Genomic DNA, 8763 nt, shown 5'->3' with positions numbered 1-8763 from the left:
AACTTGGATTATTAGATCTATCTCTGATCTTCACCCTTTACCTGGATCACATCTACTCAACTATGACACAGCAGAAATGTAAAACCACTGGCCATTTTGCTTGAAGCACCTGGAACAGTGGGAAAAACATTGGGTTTGGGTTCTGGTCCCAGTCTCATCGCTGCATAGGCAATTCACAATTTCTCTAGGCTTCAGTTTTATCCTGTTACAAAAAGGAGGGAGGGGGACAGAACTTCTGGAATGATGGAACAAAGAGCTTAGCAAACCCTCTCTCCAGTAAAATAACGATTGAACTCCATGCCTAAGGGTATTCTTGAAAACAGTGGAGATCTTGGTGGAGAACAAGAGGAGGCTGGTAACTCCACGATATAACCAAAGTAGCAGAGTAGCCAGAAGTTTAAGAGAGAAAATCAGAGACACAGTTAAGAAAAGCCCTCCTAGCATCACAGTCAAATCTATTGGGTTGGGAAGGCTATGAGTGTGTGCTAGGCGGCACCCACTCAGGAGCAATCAGAGCAGAACATGAGGCAGACTTGAAAGCATCTCCAAGCCAGACATAGACTCCTCCACACAGGGCAGAAGCCTCACTGGCACAAGGGGCTTAAACATACCTCTGACCAAACACTCAGCAATAAACTACTCTGACCCAGGGGTGGCTCCTGGGAATTCAGGCCTAAAAATAATATCACAGTCATCCCTGGCAGTCCATAAGACTGTGTGCATACTCAAAACTGTGCTCTCTTGAGAGCTAAGAGGGAACCTCCAAGCTACTAGTCCCTGGCAGAACATGGGGCTAAAACATGTAAACTCTCTGAGCTGTGATAGTAGCATCCAAGCCACACACACTCATCCAACGGTAAAGGAAAAAGATGTAACTGGCCAAGTGTGCTTCAGCACAACCTTTGACCTGAAAGTGGCTTATGCTCACTCAGGGGTGACTACTAGGTAGTCAGGCTAAAAGAAAAAGAACAAAGGGAAAAAAGCTGAGTGGGGACATCAGAGGCTGCAAATTGTAGGGGAAATAGATTTTGCAGATTTAGTGCAACCAAGTCACTAAACAAATAATCAATTGACCAAACAATAACAATAACAATTCTCCCTGGGGGGGAATCAGTACCCAGAGTTGCTGCAATATATTATCCTAAATGTCCAATTATCAACAAAAAAATTACAAGACATGCAAAGAAACAAAAAATTGCAACCTATAGACAAGAGAAAAAGCAGATAATACAAATTGACTTCGAAGGGGCCCAGATGTTGGCCTTAGCAGAAAGAGATATCAAAGGAGCTATTATAAATATATTCAAAGAAAGGAAACTATGCTTAAAGAATTAAAGGGAGGTATGATGACAATGACTCATAAAATAGAGAACATAAATAAAAAAAGATATTATTTAAAGGAACCAAATGGAAATTCTGGTGTTAAAAAACATAATAATTGAAATGAAAAATTCACTAGAAAGATACAGCAGTAGGTTTGAGGTACCAGAAAAAAGAATCAGTGAACTTGAAGATAGATCAATAGAGATTATGCAATGTCATCGTCTGTTATGACTGCTGTAACAAAATACCATAGACTGGGTGGCTTATAAACAACAGAAATTTATTTCTCACAGTTTTGGAGGCTGGGAAGTCCAAGATCAAGGTGCTGGCAGATTCAGTGTCTGGTGAATCTGGTTCATAGTTTGCCATCTTTTCACTGTGTCCTCTCATGGTGGAAGGAGTAAGGGATCTCTCCAGGGTCTCTTTTGTAAGGTCACTAGTCTCATTCATGAGGGTTCCACCCTCATGACCTAATCACCTCCCACATGCCCTGCTTCTTGCTACCATCATACTGGGGATGAGGATTTCAACCTGTGAATTTTGGGGGGGACAGAAACATTCAGACCACAACATGCAACCTGAAGAACAGAGAGAAATTAAAAATGAATAAAATTGAACAGATCTTCAGAGAAGTGTGGAGTATCATTTAGTACACCAAACTGCTGTTGTTGTTTTTAATCATATCCCCACTGCTTTCATTTTATGCTGGTTAATTCTTTAAGACTGAGGATGAAAATGCACAAACAATCATGCTTCCTGATTTCCTAAAAGGGAAACACAACTGTTTCATGACCAGGGTAAAAGAACAAGAGTGGATTCGTTTGTTACTTGTAGCCAAGATTGCCTCTTATATTTGCCAATTCATGAACTGAAGGAGCAATCCCTTGTGAGTAGAGCTAAGTTATAGATTTCTAAAGCTAGCATTTGGGAGTAGATTTGCCAAAATTTAATTCATATTTTAGAATTTTAGGTAAGTCAGAAATTTAACTGTCACAATATCTCTTAAAAACTCCAATGGCTATTATGTATCTATTGTCACCTTTCCAGAAATTATTAGTCATGTTTAAACATATGAAACTGAGAGAATGATTAGAATAATAATCTAGCTCTAACCAAAGAAAGCAAAAAGTAAAGCATCAGAGAAGCAAATTATTTCTAGACTCACCTCTAAATCACTTTTAGAGTCCTATTTTAATAGTTTGTCCAGAGACACGATTGAGAGTACCAGTTTTGTTCAAGGCAGGCTGCCTAATAGCTCAGCCTCTCAAATTACTGACCAAAGGCTGGTCATTTTCAGAAATAGGACTGAAAACAAAATGGAAAACATTATGCTCCATTTCTTGTGTAAAATCATTATTCTGCCACACGTGGACCACTATATGTGCAGGTCTGGGGAAGATTCAGAAGAAAAACAAGTGAAATGAGAAAGTTTCCTCATAGGTTCACATAAGGGAGAGTAGTAGAATGATATACAAAAGAGAAAAGCTCCCTTCAATATGAAAAGAAAAAGAGGGTGTAAAAAATTGTCTATAACCAAAAATGGCACTGTGTTAAGTAGTATAGAGAAGGCCACCATGGGATTGTCACCAAATCCTGGAATATTAGCAGTGTAATACCTCTTCTGGAGAAGAGGTGTTAGGATACATGAAATTAAAATAAAGTAGCAAAAGAAATGACAATCAATACAGCATAGTGGTTAAGAATAAAAACTGGAGTCAGACTGCCTGGTCTCCAAGCCTGGATCTACAACTTACTAGCTGTATGACCTTGGGCAAGTTACTTACCCTCTCAGTTTCCTCACCTATAAAATGGGGGTGATAATATTATCTACCTCAATAGGGTTGCTATGAAGATTAAATGAATCAATATTGCTACATAATAAGCACTATGGAAGTATTCTTGAATTTTAAAAATAATTTTAATAATGACTTTACTTTTTTAGAGAACATTAGGGTTCACATATCACTTTTACAAACATTATCTTAGTTAATACCCTTTGCAGTCTGCATAATTAATCCCATTTTAGAGGTGAAGAAACTAAGTTCTAAGTGCCAATAATGACAACAATTGCTAACATATATCCAGCATCTATAATGTACCAAGCACAGTACTAATCCCTTTACATAATTTTCTCTTTAATCCTTAAAAGATCTTTGCAAGGTAGGGATTTTCCTACATATGTATATTATATACATATATGTTAATATATACATATAACATACACATACATACTTATTTTCATATACATATTATTATGGCTATTTTTTGGAACCATTTGAGAGTAAGTTTTAGACATGATGGCCCCTTATCCCTAACTACTTCAGCGTGTATTTCCTAAAATCAGAGACATTCTCTGACATAACAACAGTACTATGATCAAAATCAGTAAATTAACATTGACAGAACACTATTTATCTATCTACAGACCTCATTCAGATTTTGCCGATTGTCCCAATGACGTCCTTTATAGAAACAAAATACAGAAACACATGGTGCATTCAATTGTTATGTCTATTTAGTCTCCTTTAACCTGAATCACAATCTTTCTTCATGTTTTAAGACATTGACATTTTTAACGGTACTGACTAGATAGAATATCCCTCAGTTTGTCTGATGTTTACTTCTGATTATATTCAGGTTATGCATTTTGGGCAGGAATAACCCTGGGGTGATGTTGAGTTCTTCCCCGTGCATCATATCAGGAGACACATGATGTCGACCAGTCCCAATACTGGGGATGTTAACTTTGATTGTTGGTTAAGGTGATATCTGCTAGGATTTTCTCACTATAACCTAACTAGTTTCCCATTTGTAATTAATAAGCTTCATATGGGGAGATACTTTGAAGCTATGTAAATATCCTCAAAATTTTACACACTAGATTTAGTTGATTATTGCTCGAAAATATTATTGCTATTATGGTTGTCAAACGATAATTTTCTAACTCCATCATCACTTCTACGTTTATTAGTTGGCTTTCTACTCTAAGAAGGACCTTTCCCTTCTCTGTTTATTTCTTATTTATTTATTTATCAATATGGACTCACGGATTCTTACGTTACTTAATGGGATAAAATCTTTAACCGTCATTTATTTAGATGCTCAAATTATCCTCCATTTGGTGAGTAGAAGCCCCTTACAAATGGCTCCTCTGTCCCTTTGGCGTATCCCCCTCATGCTTTGAACAGTTTCTTACCTTCTGGCACACCAAGATATTACAGATTCACTGTATTCTTTTCCTTCTCCAGCCTTGAAATTAGCCATTTCTTCAAGGAGGTTGGATTCCCGTGAGTATTTGGAAACCAAGATCTGGGCACTAGGTGTGCTCGGTGTTTCTTGTTTGTCATTGCTTCTAGGCTCCCTCTGCTAACAAAGCTAGAAAATAGACGCATATTCACCCGTATACATGGATATCTATTTACATACCTGTCTATATCTATAATAAAATCTATTAGGTCACAGTGATACCTCAAAATGCAATCCAACGCTACAGGGTTCATTCTATTTTCCCATTTCCCATATTTGTAACTTCCTTCTCTGACAATGAGAAGGCTGGCTGGCTTTATCCACAATATAGCTATGTATTTGGTGAATCCTAGAAAACACAAAGTAATTCAATGTGGCTAACCCATGCCTCTGAGAAAAAGAAGCCTACCAACTAGAGTTAAATATTTTTTGGATTTCTTTTTGTCTTTAGGCTGAGGTCATCTTGTTGAAATACTATGTTCAGAAGTTATTGGAGGGCAGGAGGAGGGGCAGTAGCCTGACAGCCCAGCTTCCAGAAGGCTCTCTGCACTAAGCAGCCTGCAGGCACCCTGATCATGCCCTCCTTGCCGCCAAGACGCCCCAGAGGAAGGTCAATTCAGTCGAAGTGGCGGTGAAGAGAGAGCCCAAGAGATCTGCGAGTTTGTCAGCTAAGTCTGCTCCTGCAAAGGTGGAAACAAGGCCCAAAAAGGCAGCAAGAAAGGATAAACTCTCAGATCAAAAAGTGCAAGCAAAAAGGAAAAGGAGCACAAAGGGCAAACAGGCCGAAATGGCTAACCAAGAATCTAAAGATTGACGTGCAGGAAACGGAGAACAGAAAACGAGCAGAATCCAGCCTCTAATGAAGCAAGAGAGAAAGAAGCCATCTGATTAATATGTATACCATGTCTTAGCGGTTTCTGTATCTCTGTACAATTATATGAATATCTCTACCAACTAATTTGAAAATGCAAGCTTTTTAGTAGGTCTAGAAACATTTTTAAGAAGGGAATGCCTCTTCATCTCCTTTGTTAAGTATAAATGCTTTAAGTGGTGAAATATTTGCTGGTTGGGTTTTTGGGTTTTGGTACAAAGATAAAATGGTGGGATATTGAATTACGGAGGGTTTGACTATATTAGGTATAAACTTAACCATAGACTGGAGGAAGGCAGTTTTTATATCCTATAATACAAAGCATACGAAACGGCAATTTGGAGTCACAGTCATGCATTTAATATGTCTTCAACATTTTTAATGATTTCTTTTCCACGTTGTTTTTAGTAGAATTGTTTCTTAAACAAAACTACTCCCTGACCTTGGCTTTCCCTGTCAGAATTGTGTGCACTTTGTAACATATAGTTGTGGTTGTCCAGTTTTCCTAATAACTTTGTTATATGCTGGGAAAGATTGAAAATCTGTGTATGTAGGGGCCAGCCTGGTGGCGCAAGCAGTTAAGTGCGTGTGCTCCAATGCGGCAGCCTGGGGTTGGCTGGTTCCGATCTGGGGCGTGCACCAACGCACTGCTTGTCAAGCCATGCTGTGGCGGGGTCCCATATAAAGTGGAGGAAGATGGGCACAGATGTTAGCCCAGGGCCAATCTTCCTCAGCAAAAAGAGGAGGATTGGCAGATGTTAGCTCAGGGCCGATCTTCCTCACAAAAAAAAAAAAAGAAAAGAAAATCTGTGTATGTAGTATGTATACTAAATTGTGAAGTAATGAGACTTAAAATGCAGCAGCGTATAAAACATTCGAAGGTATTGGTATTTGATATCCTCTTGAGGAAAATTTGCCTCCAAACTTTAAACCGGAAAATCACTGAAATAACTGTTTAGAAAAGAATTACAACTACACGGCTTTTTAGATTTTTGGTACATACACTAAAATTTGAACAAATTGTTCATAATATCTGTGTACTGATCCTGAAAACAACCAATAAAATCTCAAGTGTGAAAGAAAAGTTATTTGAATTAGTTCTCGTCTTCCATTCTTCAGTGCAGTTGTGTTATTTGTTTAAAAATTAAGTTCAGTTCATTTCTGTCTATTTTTTATTTTTGTTCCATTTTAGGGTTTTTCCAACTTATTGATTTTATTGATTTTCCTTTTTTGAGTATGTGAAACATTAACATGGTTCCAAGAGTTAGAAATGTTCAAAAAGAAATTCTCAGAGAAGTGTCACGTCCACTTCATTCCTATCTATCTTTTCCACCGTGTTCCCACCCACGCCCTTAGGAAACAGATCTTATTTGTCTGTAGTTTATCCTTCCTGTGTGTTTTATTTTTGCACAAATGAGCAGATGCAGGTACATTTTCTTATTTCCTTTTCTTTCTTAAATAAAATGTAGCATACTGCACATGCTGTTTTGCACTTTGCTTTTTTTCACCTAACACTATATCCTGGAAATCATCCCACATCAGTTCATAGACATCTTCCTCATTCTTTTTAAAAAATTTTATTTTACAAAACTACATAGTACTCCACTGTACGAATGTACCATAGTTTATTCAACCACTCCAATATTTTGCAGTTACAAGCAATGCTGCAATGAATAACCTTGTGCATATCTATTTTTGTATTGGCAGAGGTGAATTTTCAAGGTAGAGTGGGATTGTTAGGTCAAAAAGCAAATGCATATGTAATTTTGTTAAGTATTGCCAAATTCCCCTCCATAAGAGTTGTACCAATTTGCATTCCCACCGGCAATACATGAGCGTGTCTGCTTACATCTTCACCAGCAGAGTCATTTTTTACACTTAGTTTTTGCCAATCTGGTACATGAGAAATGGTATTCCAGTGTAAATTTTACTTTGTAGTACTCTTATCATGAGGGAAATTGAATATCTCTTCATATATTTAAGGGCCATTTAAAAAATGGGGGGATGATTGTCTGTTCATGTTCTTTGCCCATTTTTCTATCAGGTTTTTGGCCTTTTCTCTCAATTATTTTTTTTTTGTATGAGGAAGATCAGCCCTGAGTTAACATCCGATGCCAATCCTCCTCTTTTTGCAGAGGAAGATTGGCCCTCTGCTAACATCCATGCCCATCTTCCTCCACTTTATATGGGACCTCGCCACAGCATGGCTTGACAAGTGGTGTGTTGGTGCGCGTCCGGGATCCTAACCTGTGAACTCTTGTGCCGCCAAAGTGGAGTGCGTGCACTTAACCCCTACGCCACTGGACCAGCCCCCTTTTCTCTCAATTTTTAAAAATTTTTTGTATTTAAGAATTATTTATATAAAATTATATTTTATGGGCCGGCCCGGTGGCGCAAGCGGTTAAGTGCACGCACTCCACTGCTGCCCCCTGAGGTTCGCTGGTTCGGATCCCGGGCACACACCAACGTACAGTTTGTCAGGCCATGCTGTGGCGGTGTCCCATATAAAGTAGAGGAAGATGGGCGTGGATGTTAGCCCAGGGCCAGTCTTCCTCAGCAAAAAAAGAGGAGGATTGGCAGATGTTAGCTCAGGGCCAATCTTTCTCACAAAAAATAAATTTAAAAAAAATTATATTTTATAATTTATAAAAATTATAAATTTTTAACAATTTATATATATGTTTAAATTTTTTAAATAAGAACTTAAGGATATCAGTTCTTTATTTATGATATATTTTGCAAATATTTTTCTCCCAGTTTCTCTCAATTGTTTTTTGATCTTGTTTGTGGTGGTGGGAGGGGAGTTTTACATGCATTATTTGTTTTTTTTTTTATGTAGTCAAATTTATCAATATTTTCTTTTATTGCCTCTGCATTTTAAGCCATACTTAGCAAGACTTTACCCACACCCAGGTTAAAGAGGAAGTCACTCATATTTTTTTTCTAGGATTTGTTTGCTTTCATTTCTTACATTTAGATCCCTGATCCATATAGAATCTATCCTTACACATAGTATAAAATATGGATCTAGTTTTACCTTTTTCCAAATGGCTAAGAGTCTTCTCAGAATCATTTATTAAAACTTCCATCTTTCTTGACAAACACTGTATGATCTCACTCATATGTGGAATATAAACCAACACATGGACAGAGAAAACTGGACTGTGGTTACCCGGGCAGTGGGGGTGGGGGGTGGGCACAAGGGGTGAAGGGAGTCATATATGGGGTGATGGACAAACAAAAATGTACAACCCAAAATTTCACAATGTTAGAAACCATTAAAACATCAATAAAAAAAAAAAAACTTCCATCTTTCTTGATAA

At 37.7% G+C, this 8763-nt stretch overlaps 1 pseudogene; it reads left to right on the top strand.

The window, feature by feature from the left end:
• Positions 1 to 297: 297 nt before the first annotated feature.
• On the top strand, positions 298 to 5457 carry LOC131400366 (non-histone chromosomal protein HMG-14-like; annotated as a pseudogene).
• Positions 5458 to 8763: the final 3306 nt, after the last annotated feature.

The sequence above is a fragment of the Diceros bicornis genome, chromosome X (assembly GCF_020826845.1).
Source record: "Diceros bicornis minor isolate mBicDic1 chromosome X, mDicBic1.mat.cur, whole genome shotgun sequence".
NCBI classification, from domain to species: Eukaryota; Metazoa; Chordata; class Mammalia; order Perissodactyla; family Rhinocerotidae; genus Diceros; species Diceros bicornis.
This window is presented reverse-complemented; position numbering and strand designations above follow the sequence as displayed.